The 14,562-nt window shown below is 42.5% G+C and overlaps 1 protein-coding gene across 1 annotated transcript in view; it reads left to right on the top strand.

Moving 5' to 3' along the window:
• The window catches only part of soul5l (heme-binding protein soul5, like), a 56,141-nt gene that overhangs the window by 38,710 nt on the left and 2,869 nt on the right, over positions 1-14,562 (top strand). The window lies entirely within an intron of this gene.

The following is a 14,562-nucleotide window of genomic DNA, read 5'->3' as shown; positions in this document are numbered from 1 at the left end:
GCCCCTTCCAGAGCTGAGATATCAAAACTCAAAAATTCAGCCCGAAAAAAAAACGACAGTGGTACCCCTTACGTTTTTTTTTTCGGCCGAAAAATTAAGTTTCTCCAATCTCCCAAAAACTCTGGATTCTGATAGAGGGCCATGAGACTTAGACCTGAGTGCAAAAATGGAGGCTCTAGCCCCTTCCAGAGCTGAGATATCGAAACTCAAAAATTCGGCCCGAAAAAAAAACGACAGTGGTACCCCTTACGTTTTTTTTTTCGGGCGAAAAATTAAGTTTCTCCAATCTTCCCAAAACTCTGGATTCTGATAGAGGGCCATGAGACTTAGACCTGAGTGCAAAAATGGAGGCTCTAGCCCCTTCCAGAGCTGAGATATCGAAACTCAAAAATTCGGCCCGAAAAAAAAACGACAGTGGTACCCCTTACGTTTTTTTTTTTTCGGGCGAAAAATTAAGTTTCTCCAATCTTCCCAAAACTCTGGATTCTGATAGAGGGCCATGAGACTTAGACCTGAGTGCAAAAATGGAGGCTCTAGCCCCTTCCAGAGCTGAGATATCGAAACTCAAAAATTCGTCCCGAAAAAAAAAACGACAGTGGTACCCCTTACGTTTTTTTTTTCTGGCGAAAAATTAAGTTTCTCCAATCTTCCCAAAACTCTGGATTCTGATAGAGGGCCATGAGACTTAGACCTGAGTGCAAAAATGGAGGCTCTAGCCCCTTCCAGAGCTGAGATATCGAAACTCAAAAATTCGGCCCGAAAAAAAAACGACAGTGGTACCCCTTACGTTTTTGTTTTTTTTTGGGCGAAAAATTAAGTTTCTCCAATCTTCCCAAAACTCTGGATTCTGATAGAGGGCCATGAGACTTAGACCTGAGTGCAAAAATGGAGGCTCTAGCCCCTTCCAGAGCTGAGATATCAAAACTCAAAAATTCAGCCCGAAAAAAAAACGACAGTGGTACCCCTTACGTTTTTTTTTTTCGGCGGAAAAATTAAGTTTCTCCAATCTTCCCAAAACTCTGGATTCTGATAGAGGGCCATGAGACTTAGACCTGAGTGCAAAAATGGAGGCTCTAGCCCCTTCCAGAGCTGAGATATCGAAACTCAAAAATTCGGCCCGAAAAAAAAAAACGACAGTGGTACCCCTTACGTTTTTTTTTTTCGGGCGAAAAATTAAGTTTCTCCAATCTTCCCAAAACTCTGGATTCTGATAGAGGGCCATTAGACTTAGACCTGAGTGCAAAAACGGAGGCTCTAGCCCCTTCCAGAGCTGAGATATCGAAACTCAAAAATTCGGCCCGAAAAAAAAACGACAGTGGTACCCCTTACGTTTTTTTTTTCGGCCGAAAAATTAAGTTTCTCCAATCTTCCCAAAACTCTGGATTCTGATAGAGGGCCATGAGACTTAGACCTGAGTGCAAAAATGGAGGCTCTAGCCCCTTCCAGAGCTGAGATATCGAAACTCAAAAATTCGGCCCGAAAAAAAACCGACAGTGGTACCCCTTACGTTTTTTTTTTCGGTCGAAAAATTCCGTTTCTCCAATCTTCCCAAAACTCTGGATTCTGATAGAGGGCCATGAGACTTAGACCTGAGTGCAAAAATGGAGGCTCTAGCCCCTTCCAGAGCTGAGATATCGAAACTCAAAAATTCGGCCCGAAAAAAAAACGACAGTGGTACCCCTTACGTTTTTTTTTTCGGTCGAAAAATTCCGTTTCTCCAATCTTCCCAAAACTCTGGATTCTGATAGAGGGCCATGAGACTTAGACCTGAGTGCAAAAATGGAGGCTCTAGCCCCTTCCAGAGCTGAGATATCGAAACTCAAAAATTTGGCCCGAAAAAAAAAACGATAATGGTACCCCTTACGTTTTTTTTTTTCGGGTGAAAAATTAAGTTTCTCCAATCTTCCCAAAACTCTGGATTCTGATAGAGGGCCTTGGGACTTAGACCTGAGTGCAAAAATGGAGGCTCTAGCCCCTTCCAGAGCTGAGATATCAAAACTCAAAAATTCAGCCCGAAAAAAAAACGACAGTGGTACCCCTTACGTTTTTTTTTTTCGGCCGAAAAATTAAGTTTCTCCAATCTTCCCAAAACTCTGGATTCTGATAGAGGGCCATGAGACTTAGACCTGAGTGCAAAAATGGAGGCTCTAGCCCCTTCCAGAGCTGAGATATCGAAACTCAAAAATTTGGCCCGAAAAAAAAAACGACAATGGTACCCCTTACGTTTTTTTTTTTCGGGTGAAAAATTAAGTTTCTCCAATCTTCCCAAAACTCTGGATTCTGATAGAGGGCCATGAGACTTAGACCTGAGTGCAAAAATGGAGGCTCTAGCCCCTTCCAGAGCTGAGATATCAAAACTCAAAAATTCAGCCCGAAAAAAAAACGACAGTGGTACCCCTTACGTTTTTTTTTTCGGCCGAAAAATTAAGTTTCTCCAATCTCCCAAAAACTCTGGATTCTGATAGAGGGCCATGAGACTTAGACCTGAGTGCAAAAATGGAGGCTCTAGCCCCTTCCAGAGCTGAGATATCGAAACTCAAAAATTCGGCCCGAAAAAAAAACGACAGTGGTACCCCTTACGTTTTTTTTTTCGGGCGAAAAATTAAGTTTCTCCAATCTTCCCAAAACTCTGGATTCTGATAGAGGGCCATGAGACTTAGACCTGAGTGCAAAAATGGAGGCTCTAGCCCCTTCCAGAGCTGAGATATCAAAACTCAAAAATTCAGCCCGAAAAAAAAACGACAGTGGTACCCCTTACGTTTTTTTTTTCGGCGGAAAAATTAAGTTTCTCCAATCTTCCCAAAACTCTGGATTCTGATAGAGGGCCATGAGACTTAGACCTGAGTGCAAAAATGGAGGCTCTAGCCCCTTCCAGAGCTGAGATATCGAAACTCAAAAATTCGGCCCGAAAAAAAAAAACGACAGTGGTACCCCTTACGTTTTTTTTTTTCGGGCGAAAAATTAAGTTTCTCCAATCTTCCCAAAACTCTGGATTCTGATAGAGGGCCATTAGACTTAGACCTGAGTGCAAAAACGGAGGCTCTAGCCCCTTCCAGAGCTGAGATATCGAAACTCAAAAATTCGGCCCGAAAAAAAAACGACAGTGGTACCCCTTACGTTTTTTTTTTCGGCCGAAAAATTACGTTTCTCCAATCTTCCCAAAACTCTGGATTCTGATAGAGGGCCATGAGACTTAGACCTGAGTGCAAAAATGGAGGCTCTAGCCCCTTCCAGAGCTGAGATATCGAAACTCAAAAATTCGGCCCGAAAAAAAAACGACAGTGGTACCCCTTACGTTTTTTTTTTCGGTCGAAAAATTCCGTTTCTCCAATCTTCCCAAAACTCTGGATTCTGATAGAGGGCCATGAGACTTAGACCTGAGTGCAAAAATGGAGGCTCTAGCCCCTTCCAGAGCTGAGATATCGAAACTCAAAAATTCGGCCCGAAAAAAAAAACGACAGTGGTACCCCTTACGTTTTTTTTTTCTGGCGAAAAATTAAGTTTCTCCAATCTTCCCAAAACTCTGGATTCTGATAGAGGGCCATGAGACTTAGACCTGAGTGCAAAAATGGAGGCTCTAGCCCCTTCCAGAGCTGAGATATCGAAACTCAAAAATTCGGCCCGAAAAAAAAACGACAGTGGTACCCCTTACGTTTTTGTTTTTTTTTGGGCGAAAAATTAAGTTTCTCCAATCTTCCCAAAACTCTGGATTCTGATAGAGGGCCATGAGACTTAGACCTGAGTGCAAAAATGGAGGCTCTAGCCCCTTCCAGAGCTGAGATATCGAAACTCAAAAATTTGGCCCGAAAAAAAAAACGACAATGGTACCCCTTACGTTTTTTTTTTTCGGGTGAAAAATTAAGTTTCTCCAATCTTCCCAAAACTCTGGATTCTGATAGAGGGCCATGAGACTTAGACCTGAGTGCAAAAATGGAGGCTCTAGCCCCTTCCAGAGCTGAGATATCGAAACTCAAAAATTCGGCCCGAAAAAAAAAACGACAGTGGTACCCCTTACGTTTTTTTTTTCGGGCGAAAAATTAAGTTTCTCCAATCTTCCCAAAACTCTGGATTCTGATAGAGGGCCATGAGACTTAGACCTGAGTGCAAAAATGGAGGCTCTAGCCCCTTCCAGAGCTGAGATATCAAAACTCAAAAATTCAGCCCGAAAAAAAAACGACAGTGGTACCCCTTACGTTTTTTTTTTTCGGCCGAAAAATTAAGTTTCTCCAATCTTCCCAAAACTCTGGATTCTGATAGAGGGCCATGAGACTTAGACCTGAGTGCAAAAATGGAGGCTCTAGCCCCTTCCAGAGCTGAGATATCGAAACTCAAAAATTCGGCCCGAAAAAAAAACGACAGTGGTACCCCTTACGTTTTTTTTTTTCGGGCGAAAAATTAAGTTTCTCCAATCTTCCCAAAACTCTGGATTCTGGTAGAGGGCCATGAGACTTAGACCTGAGTGCAAAAATGGAGGCTCTAGCCCCTTCCAGAGCTTAGATATAGAAACTCAAAAATTCGGCCCGAAAAAAAAACGACAGTGGTACCCCTTACGTTTTTTTTTTCGGGCGAAAAATTAAGTTTCTCCAATCTTCCCAAAACTCTGGATTCTGATAGAGGGCCATGAGACTTAGACCTGAGTGCAAAAATGGAGGCTCCTGCCCCTTCCAGAGCTGAGATATCGAAACTCAAAAATTCGGCCCGAAAAAAAAACGACAGTGGTACCCCTTACGTTTTTTTTTTTCGGGCGAAAAATTAAGTTTCTCCAATCTTCCCAAAACTCTGGATTCTGATAGAGGGCCATGAGACTTAGACCTGAGTGCAAAAATTGAGGCTCTAGCCCCTTCCAGAGCTGAGATATCGAAACTCAAAAATTCGGCCCGAAAAAAAAACGACAGTGGTACCCCTTACGTTTTTTTTTTCGGTCGAAAAATTCCGTTTCTCCAATCTTCCCAAAACTCTGGATTCTGATAGAGGGCCATGAGACTTAGACCTGAGTGCAAAAATGGAGGCTCTAGCCCCTTCCAGAGCTGAGATATCAAAACTCAAAAATTCAGCCCGAAAAAAAAACGACAGTGGTACCCCTTACGTTTTTTTTTTTCGGCCGAAAAATTAAGTTTCTCCAATCTTCCCAAAACTCTGGATTCTGATAGAGGGCCATGAGACTTAGACCTGAGTGCAAAAATGGAGGCTCTAGCCCCTTCCAGAGCTGAGATATAGAAACTCAAAAATTCGGCCCGAAAAAAAAACGACAGTGGTACCCCTTACGTTTTTTTTTTCGGGCGAAAAATTAAGTTTCTCCAATCTTCCCAAAACTCTGGATTCTGATAGAGGGCCATGAGACTTAGACCTGAGTGCAAAAATGGAGGCTCTAGCCCCTTCCAGAGCTGAGATATCGAAACTCAAAAATTCGGCCCGAAAAAAAAAACGACAGTGGTACCCCTTACGTTTTTTTTTTCGGGCGAAAAATTAAGTTTCTCCAATCTTCCCAAAACTCTGGATTCTGATAGAGGGCCATGAGACTTAGACCTGAGTGCAAAAATGGAGGCTCTAGCCCCTTCCAGAGCTGAGATATCAAAACTCAAAAATTCGGCCCGAAAAAAAAAACGACAGTGGTACCCCTTACGTTTTTTTTTTTCGGGCGAAAAATTAAGTTTCTCCAATCTTCCCAAAACTCTGGATTCTGATAGAGGGCCATGAGACTTAGACCTGAGTGCAAAAACGGAGGCTCTAGCCCCTTCCAGAGCTGAGATATCGAAACTCAAAAATTCGGCCCGAAAAAAAAACGACAGTGGTACCCCTTACGTTTTTTTTTTTTCGGGTGAAAAATTAAGTTTCTCCAATCTTCCCAAAACTCTGGATTCTGATAGAGGGCCATGAGACTTAGACCTGAGTGCAAAAATGGAGGCTCTAGCCCCTTCCAGAGCTGAGATATCAAAACTCAAAAATTCAGCCCGAAAAAAAAACGACAGTGGTACCCCTTACGTTTTTTTTTTTTCGGCCGAAAAATTAAGTTTCTCCAATCTTCCCAAAACTCTGGATTCTGATAGAGGGCCATGAGACTTAGACCTGAGTGCAAAAATGGAGGCTCTAGCCCCTTCCAGAGCTGAGATATCGAAACTCAAAAATTCGGCCCGAAAAAAAAACGACAGTGCTACCCCTTACGTTTTTTTTTTCGGTCGAAAAATTCCGTTTCTCCAATCTTCCCAAAACTCTGGATTCTGATAGAGGGCCATGAGACTTAGACCTGAGTGCAAAAATGGAGGCTCTAGCCCCTTCCAGAGCTGAGATATCGAAACTCAAAAATTCGGCCCGAAAAAAAAACCGACAGTGGTACCCCTTACGTTTTTTTTTTTCGGGCGAAAAATTAAGTTTCTCCAATCTTCCCAAAACTCTGGATTCTGATAGAGGGCCATGAGACTTAGACCTGAGTGCAAAAATTGAGGCTCTAGCCCCTTCCAGAGCTGAGATATCGAAACTCAAAAATTCGACCCGAAAAAAAAACGACAGTGGTACCCCTTACGTTTTTGGTTTTTTTTGGGCGAAAAATTAAGTTTCTCCAATCTTCCCAAAACTCTGGATTCTGATAGAGGGCCATGAGACTTAGACCTGAGTGCAAAAATGGAGGCTCTAGCCCCTTCCAGAGCTTAGATATAGAAACTCAAAAATTCGGCCCGAAAAAAAAAACGACAGTGGTACCCCTTACGTTTTTTTTTTCGGGCGAAAAATTAAGTTTCTCCAATCTTCCCAAAACTCTGGATTCTGATAGAGGGCCATGAGACTTAGACCTGAGTGCAAAAATGGAGGCTCCTGCCCCTTCCAGAGCTGAGATATCGAAACTCAAAAATTCGGCCCGAAAAAAAAACGACAGTGGTACCCCTTACGTTTTTTTTTTTCGGGCGAAAAATTAAGTTTCTCCAATCTTCCCAAAACTCTGGATTCTGATAGAGGGCCATGAGACTTAGACCTGAGTGCAAAAATGGAGGCTCTAGCCCCTTCCAGAGCTGAGATATCGAAACTCAAAAATTCGGCCCGAAAAAAAAACGACAGTGGTACCCCTTACGTTTTTTTTTTTCGGTCGAAAAATTCCGTTTCTCCAATCTTCCCAAAACTCTGGATTCTGATAGAGGGCCATGAGACTTAGACCTGAGTGCAAAAATGGAGGCTCTAGCCCCTTCCAGAGCTGAGATATCAAAACTCAAAAATTCAGCCCGAAAAAAAAACGACAGTGGTACCCCTTACGTTTTTTTTTTTCGGCCGAAAAATTAAGTTTCTCCAATCTTCCCAAAACTCTGGATTCTGATAGAGGGCCATGAGACTTAGACCTGAGTGCAAAAATGGAGGCTCTAGCCCCTTCCAGAGCTGAGATATCGAAACTCAAAAATTCGGCCCGAAAAAAAAACGACAGTGGTACCCCTTACGTTTTTTTTTTCGGGCGAAAAATTAAGTTTCTCCAATCTTCCCAAAACTCTGGATTCTGATAGAGGGCCATGAGACTTAGACCTGAGTGCAAAAATGGAGGCTCTAGCCCCTTCCAGAGCTGAGATATAGAAACTCAAAAATTCGGCCCGAAAAAAAAACGACAGTGGTACCCCTTACGTTTTTTTTTTCGGGCGAAAAATTAAGTTTCTCCAATCTTCCCAAAACTCTGGATTCTGATAGAGGGCCATGAGACTTAGACCTGAGTGCAAAAATGGAGGCTCTAGCCCCTTCCAGAGCTGAGATATCGAAACTCAAAAATTCGGCCCGAAAAAAAAACGACAGTGGTACCCCTTACGTTTTTTTTTTTCGGGCGAAAAATTAAGTTTCTCCAATCTTCCCAAAACTCTGGATTCTGATAGAGGGCCATGAGACTTAGACCTGAGTGCAAAAATGGAGGCTCTAGCCCCTTCCAGAGCTGAGATATCAAAACTCAAAAATTCGGCCCGAAAAAAAAACGACAGTGGTACCCCTTACGTTTTTTTTTTTCGGGCGAAAAATTAAGTTTCTCCAATCTTCCCAAAACTCTGGATTCTGATAGAGGGCCATGAGACTTAGACCTGAGTGCAAAAACGGAGGCTCTAGCCCCTTCCAGAGCTGAGATATCGAAACTCAAAAATTCGGCCCGAAAAAAAAACGACAGTGGTACCCCTTACGTTTTTTTTTTTTCGGGTGAAAAATTAAGTTTCTCCAATCTTCCCAAAACTCTGGATTCTGATAGAGGGCCATGAGACTTAGACCTGAGTGCAAAAATGGAGGCTCTAGCCCCTTCCAGAGCTGAGATATCAAAACTCAAAAATTCAGCCCGAAAAAAAAACGACAGTGGTACCCCTTACGTTTTTTTTTTTCGGCCGAAAAATTAAGTTTCTCCAATCTTCCCAAAACTCTGGATTCTGATAGAGGGCCATGAGACTTAGACCTGAGTGCAAAAATGGAGGCTCTAGCCCCTTCCAGAGCTGAGATATCGAAACTCAAAAATTCGGCCCGAAAAAAAAACGACAGTGCTACCCCTTACGTTTTTTTTTTCGGTCGAAAAATTCCGTTTCTCCAATCTTCCCAAAACTCTGGATTCTGATAGAGGGCCATGAGACTTAGACCTGAGTGCAAAAATGGAGGCTCTAGCCCCTTCCAGAGCTGAGATATCGAAACTCAAAAATTCGGCCCGAAAAAAAAACCGACAGTGGTACCCCTTACGTTTTTTTTTTTCGGGCGAAAAATTAAGTTTCTCCAATCTTCCCAAAACTCTGGATTCTGATAGAGGGCCATGAGACTTAGACCTGAGTGCAAAAATGGAGGCTCTAGCCCCTTCCAGAGCTGAGATATCGAAACTCAAAAATTCGACCCGAAAAAAAAACGACAGTGGTACCCCTTACGTTTTTGTTTTTTTTTGGGCGAAAAATTAAGTTTCTCCAATCTTCCCAAAACTCTGGATTCTGATAGAGGGCCATGAGACTTAGACCTGAGTGCAAAAATGGAGGCTTTAGCCCCTTCCAGAGCTGAGATATCGAAACTCAAAAATTCGGCCCGAAAAAAAAACGACAGTGGTACCCCTTACGTTTTTTTTTTCGGGCGAAAAATTAAGTTTCTCCAATCTTCCCAAAACTCTGGATTCTGATAGAGGGCCATGAGACTTAGACCTGAGTGCAAAAATGGAGGCTCTAGCCCCTTCCAGAGCTGAGATATCAAAACTCAAAAATTCGGCCCGAAAAAAAAACGACAGTGGTACCCCTTACGTTTTTTTTTTTCGGGCGAAAAATTAAGTTTCTCCAATCTTCCCAAAACTCTGGATTCTGATAGAGGGCCATGAGACTTAGACCTGAGTGCAAAAACGGAGGCTCTAGCCCCTTCCAGAGCTGAGATATCGAAACTCAAAAATTCGGCCCGAAAAAAAAACGACAGTGGTACCCCTTACGTTTTTTTTTTTTCGGGTGAAAAATTAAGTTTCTCCAATCTTCCCAAAACTCTGGATTCTGATAGAGGGCCATGAGACTTAGACCTGAGTGCAAAAATGGAGGCTCTAGCCCCTTCCAGAGCTGAGATATCAAAACTCAAAAATTCAGCCCGAAAAAAAAACGACAGTGGTACCCCTTACGTTTTTTTTTTTTCGGCCGAAAAATTAAGTTTCTCCAATCTTCCCAAAACTCTGGATTCTGATAGAGGGCCATGAGACTTAGACCTGAGTGCAAAAATGGAGGCTCTAGCCCCTTCCAGAGCTGAGATATCGAAACTCAAAAATTCGGCCCGAAAAAAAAACGACAGTGCTACCCCTTACGTTTTTTTTTTCGGTCGAAAAATTCCGTTTCTCCAATCTTCCCAAAACTCTGGATTCTGATAGAGGGCCATGAGACTTAGACCTGAGTGCAAAAATGGAGGCTCTAGCCCCTTCCAGAGCTGAGATATCGAAACTCAAAAATTCGGCCCGAAAAAAAAACCGACAGTGGTACCCCTTACGTTTTTTTTTTTCGGGCGAAAAATTAAGTTTCTCCAATCTTCCCAAAACTCTGGATTCTGATAGAGGGCCATGAGACTTAGACCTGAGTGCAAAAATGGAGGCTCTAGCCCCTTCCAGAGCTGAGATATCGAAACTCAAAAATTCGACCCGAAAAAAAAACGACAGTGGTACCCCTTACGTTTTTGTTTTTTTTTGGGCGAAAAATTAAGTTTCTCCAATCTTCCCAAAACTCTGGATTCTGATAGAGGGCCATGAGACTTAGACCTGAGTGCAAAAATGGAGGCTTTAGCCCCTTCCAGAGCTGAGATATCGAAACTCAAAAATTCGGCCCGAAAAAAAAACGACAGTGGTACCCCTTACGTTTTTTTTTTCGGGCGAAAAATTAAGTTTCTCCAATCTTCCCAAAACTCTGGATTCTGATAGAGGGCCATGAGACTTAGACCTGAGTGCAAAAATGGAGGCTCTAGCCCCTTCCAGAGCTGAGATATCGAAACTCAAAAATTCGGCCCGAAAAAAAAAACGACAGTGGTACCCCTTATGTTTTTTTTTTCGGGCGAAAAATTAAGTTTCTCCAATCTTCCCAAAACTCTGGATTCTGATAGAGGGCCATGAGACTTAGACCTGAGTGCAAAAATGGAGGCTCTAGGCCCTTCCAGAGCTGAGATATCGAAACTCAAAAATTCGGCCAGAAAAAAAAAACGACAGTGGTACCCCTTACGTTTTTTTTTCGGTCAAAAATTAAGTTTCTCCAATCTTCCCAAAACTCTGGATTCTGATAGAGGGCCATGAGACTTAGACCTGAGTGCAAAATGGAGGCTCTAGCCCCTTCCAGAGCTGAGATATCGAAACTCAAAATTTCGGCCCGAAAAAAAAACGACAGTGGTACCCCTTAAGTTTTTTTTTTCGGGCGAAAAATTAAGTTTCTCCAATCTTCCCAAAACTCTGGATTCTGATAGAGGGCCATGAGACTTAGACCTGAGTGCAAAAATTGAGGCTCTAGCCCCTTCCAGAGCTGAGATATCAAAACTCAAAAATTCAGCCCGAAAAAAAAACGACAGTGGTACCCCTTACGTTTTTTTTTTCGGCGGAAAAATTAAGTTTCTCCAATCTTCCCAAAACTCTGGATTCTGATAGAGGGCCATGAGACTTAGACCTGAGTGCAAAAACGGAGGCTCTAGCCCCTTCCAGAGCTGAGATATCGAAACTCAAAAATTCGGCCCGAAAAAAAAACGACAGTGGTACCCCTTAGGTTTTTTTTTTCGGCCGAAAAATTAAGTTTCTCCAATCTTCCCAAAACTCTGGATTCTGATAGAGGGCCATGAGACTTAGACCTGAGTGCAAAAATGGAGGCTCTAGCCCCTTCCAGAGCTGAGATATCGAAACTCAAAAATTCGGCCCGAAAAAAAAACGACAGTGGTACCCCTTACGTTTTTTTTTTCGGTCGAAAAATTCCGTTTCTCCAATCTTCCCAAAACTCTGGATTCTGATAGAGGGCCATGAGACTTAGACCTGAGTGCAAAAATGGAGGCTTTAGCCCCTTCCAGAGCTGAGATATCGAAACTCAAAAATTCGGCCCGAAAAAAAAACGACAGTGGTACCCCTTACGTTTTTTTTTTCGGGCGAAAAATTAAGTTTCTCCAATCTTCCCAAAACTCTGGATTCTGATAGAGGGCCATGAGACTTAGACCTGAGTGCAAAAATGGAGGCTCTAGCCCCTTCCAGAGCTGAGATATCGAAACTCAAAAATTCGGCCCGAAAAAAAAAACGACAGTGGTACCCCTTACGTTTTTTTTTTCGGGCGAAAAATTAAGTTTCTCCAATCTTCCCAAAACTCTGGATTCTGATAGAGGGCCATGAGACTTAGACCTGAGTGCAAAAATGGAGGCTCTAGGCCCTTCCAGAGCTGAGATATCGAAACTCAAAAATTCGGCCAGAAAAAAAAAACGACAGTGGTACCCCTTACGTTTTTTTTTTCGGTCAAAAATTAAGTTTCTCCAATCTTCCCAAAACTCTGGATTCTGATAGAGGGCCATGAGACTTAGACCTGAGTGCAAAATGGAGGCTCTAGCCCCTTCCAGAGCTGAGATATCGAAACTCAAAATTTCGGCCCGAAAAAAAACCGACAGTGGTACCCCTTAAGTTTTTTTTTTCGGGCGAAAAATTAAGTTTCTCCAATCTTCCCAAAACTCTGGATTCTGATAGAGGGCCATGAGACTTAGACCTGAGTGCAAAAATGGAGGCTCTAGCCCCTTCCAGAGCTGAGATATCAAAACTCAAAAATTCAGCCCGAAAAAAAAACGACAGTGGTACCCCTTACGTTTTTTTTTTCGGCGGAAAAATTAAGTTTCTCCAATCTTCCCAAAACTCTGGATTCTGACAGAGTGCCATGAGACTTAGACCTGAGTGCAAAAATGGAGGCTCTAGACCCTTCCAGAGCTGAGATATCGAAACTCAAAAATTCGGCCCGAAAAAAAAAAACGACAGTGGTACCCCTTACGTTTTTTTTTTTCGGGCGAAAAATTAAGTTTCTCCAATCTTCCCAAAACTCTGGATTCTGATAGAGGGCCATTAGACTTAGACCTGAGTGCAAAAATGGAGGCTCTAGCCCCTTCCAGAGCTGAGATATCGAAACTCAAAAATTCGGCCCGAAAAAAAAACGACAGTGGTACCCCTTACGTTTTTTTTTTTCGGGCGAAAAATTAAGTTTCTCCAATCTTCCCAAAACTCTGGATTCTGATAGAGGGCCATGAGACTTAGACCTGAGTGCAAAAATGGAGGCTCTAGCCCCTTCCAGAGCTTAGATATAGAAACTCAAAAATTCGGCCCGAAAAAAAAAACGACAGTGGTACCCCTTACGTTTTTTTTTTCGGGCGAAAAATTAAGTTTCTCCAATCTTCCCAAAACTCTGGATTCTGATAGAGGGCCATGAGACTTAGACCTGAGTGCAAAAACGGAGGCTCTAGCCCCTTCCAGAGCTGAGATATCGAAACTCAAAAATTCGGCCCGAAAAAAAAACGACAGTGGTACCCCTTACGTTTTTTTTTTCGGGTGAAAAATTAAGTTTCTCCAATCTTCCCAAAACTCTGGATTCTGATAGAGGGCCATGAGACTTAGACCTGAGTGCAAAAATGGAGGCTCTAGCCCCTTCCAGAGCTGAGATATCAAAACTCAAAAATTCAGCCCGAAAAAAAAAACGACATTGGTACCCCTTACGTTTTTTTTTTTTCGGCCGAAAAATTAAGTTTCTCCAATCTTCCCAAAACTCTGGATTCTGATAGAGGGCCATGAGACTTAGACCTGAGTGCAAAAATGGAGGCTCTAGCCCCTTCCAGAGCTGAGATATCGAAACTCAAAAATTCGGCCCGAAAAAAAAACCGACAGTGTTACCCCTTACGTTTTTTTTTTTCGGGTGAAAAATTAAGTTTCTCCAATCTTCCCAAAACTCTGGATTCTGATAGAGGGCCATGAGACTTAGACCTGAGTGCAAAAATGGAGGCTCTAGCCCCTTCCAGAGCTGAGATATCGAAACTCAAAAATTCGACCCGAAAAAAAAACGACAGTGGTACCCCTTACGTTTTTGTTTTTTTTTGGGCGAAAAATTAAGTTTCTCCAATCTTCCCAAAACTCTGGATTCTGATAGAGGGCCATGAGACTTAGACCTGAGTGCAAAAATGGAGGCTCTAGCCCCTTCCAGAGCTGAGATATCGAAACTCAAAAATTCGGCCCGAAAAAAAAACCGACAGTGTTACCCCTTACGTTTTTTTTTTTCGGGCGAAAAATTAAGTTTCTCCAATCTTCCCAAAACTCTGGATTCTGATAGAGGGCCATGAGACTTAGACCTGAGTGCAAAAATGGAGGCTCTAGCCCCTTCCAGAGCTGAGATATCGAAACTCAAAAATTCGACCCGAAAAAAAAACGACAGTGGTACCCCTTACGTTTTTGTTTTTTTTTGGGCGAAAAATTAAGTTTCTCCAATCTTCCCAAAACTCTGGATTCTGATAGAGGGCCATGAGACTTAGACCTGAGTGCAAAAATGGAGGCTCTAGCCCCTTCCAGAGCTGAGATATGGAAACTCAAATATTCGTCCCGAAAAAAAAACGACAGTGGTACCCCTTACGTTTTTTTTTTTCGGGAGAAAAATTAAGTTTCTCCAATCTTCCCAAAACTCTGGATTCTGATAGAGGGCCATGAGACTTAGACCTGAGTGCAAAAATGGAGGCTTTAGCCCCTTCCAGAGCTGAGATATCGAAACTCAAAAATTCGACCCGAAAAAAAAACGACAGTGGTACCCCTTACGTTTTTTTTTTTCGGGCGAAAAATTAAGTTTCTCCAATCTTCCCAAAACTCTGGATTCTGATAGAGGGCCATGAGACTTAGACCTGAGTGCAAAAATGGAGGCTCTAGCCCCTTCCAGAGCTGAGATATCGAAACTCAAAAATTCTGCCCGAAAAAAAAAAAACGACAGTGGTACCCCTTACGTATTTTTTTTCAGGTGAAAAATTAAGTTTCTCCAATCTTCCCAAAACTCTGGATTCTGATAGAGGGCCATGAGACTTAGACCTGAGTGCAAAAATGGAGGCTTTAGCCCCTTCCAGAGCTGAGATATCAAAACTCAAAAATTCGGCCCGAAAAAA

This window comes from Pimephales promelas, chromosome 6 (genome assembly GCF_988280905.1).
Source record: "Pimephales promelas chromosome 6, fPimPro1.hap1.1, whole genome shotgun sequence".
Classification (NCBI taxonomy): Eukaryota; Metazoa; Chordata; class Actinopteri; order Cypriniformes; family Leuciscidae; genus Pimephales; species Pimephales promelas.
This window is presented reverse-complemented; position numbering and strand designations above follow the sequence as displayed.